Raw genomic sequence first — 1,075 nt, 5'->3', positions numbered from 1 at the left:
GGGAACCCCGACCCCACTTCCATGACCTTTTATACATCATTGAATCAAACAAATAAGGTGAACGTGCCATATTTTACCACATGGTACATCAAGCATCACATACAAGGAAACATAAACAACAACTTGAAGAAACATCATATGCAACATCACCACAATCCTTGACCATGTCAAATTATGGACATACCTTCAATTGTCGTGAGAAGATGCCCTTGCAGACCACCTTCCAAGGTCGTTGCCCCGGCATCCAGGATCCCGCGCCCACCCGCACCGCTGCCCAACACCAAGGCCACCAACCACCGTGGTTGTGGAGGGGACTGAAAGGCACCTCCTTCCACATCCCCGAGAATCCCGACCCCACTTCCATGACCAGAATAGGGGGAAGACCAACCACGCCGGAGAACCTTGGCCATACCCATTAGATCTGGACGAGAACAAGCATCGACGACGTCCACGACGAGAAACACCTTCTTCCACATCACCGGGAACCCCGACCCCACTTCCATGACCGGAACAGGGGGAAGACCAACCATGTCGGAGAACCCTAGGCCAGACCCATCAGATCTGGACGAGAACAAGCATCAGCAGCGTGCACGACGGGAAGACACCTCCTTTCCACATCCCCATGAGCTCTGGGCTCTGGTCATGAACTATGATCAACATGGGGAGGAGTCACGCCCACAAACCCCTAGGTTGTCTTGCTAGATCTAGGCGAGGTCCGTTACCCAAGGCTTCTGCCCCGACTAGATCTGGTCAAGAGCAAGCAACATGAGGCGGGCGATAGGCCACGACCTTGGGCACAATGGTCACAACCATCCTGGTCGTGGCCCCCAAGCGTGAGGGAGGAGCCCCCAGCAACGACAAGTGAACACTGGACAAGGAGGGGGGGACTCCTTCAGGTGCCTTGATGGAGGCACGAGAGGGGAAAAGAAGGCCCTACGCCACCGTCTGCCGCTACGGCTTTGCTGGTGGCTCCGAGCAAGGGAAGGATGGGGAAAGGTCTGCAGCGGCGGGGATGGGTCTTCGCCCGTGTCGCCCCATGGGGGATTTAGGGCTTTTTTCTGCCCCGTTCGAAGAT

Source organism: Triticum dicoccoides, chromosome 7B (genome assembly GCF_002162155.2).
Source record: "Triticum dicoccoides isolate Atlit2015 ecotype Zavitan chromosome 7B, WEW_v2.0, whole genome shotgun sequence".
Taxonomy (NCBI): domain Eukaryota; kingdom Viridiplantae; phylum Streptophyta; class Magnoliopsida; order Poales; family Poaceae; genus Triticum; species Triticum dicoccoides.
This window is presented reverse-complemented; position numbering follows the sequence as displayed.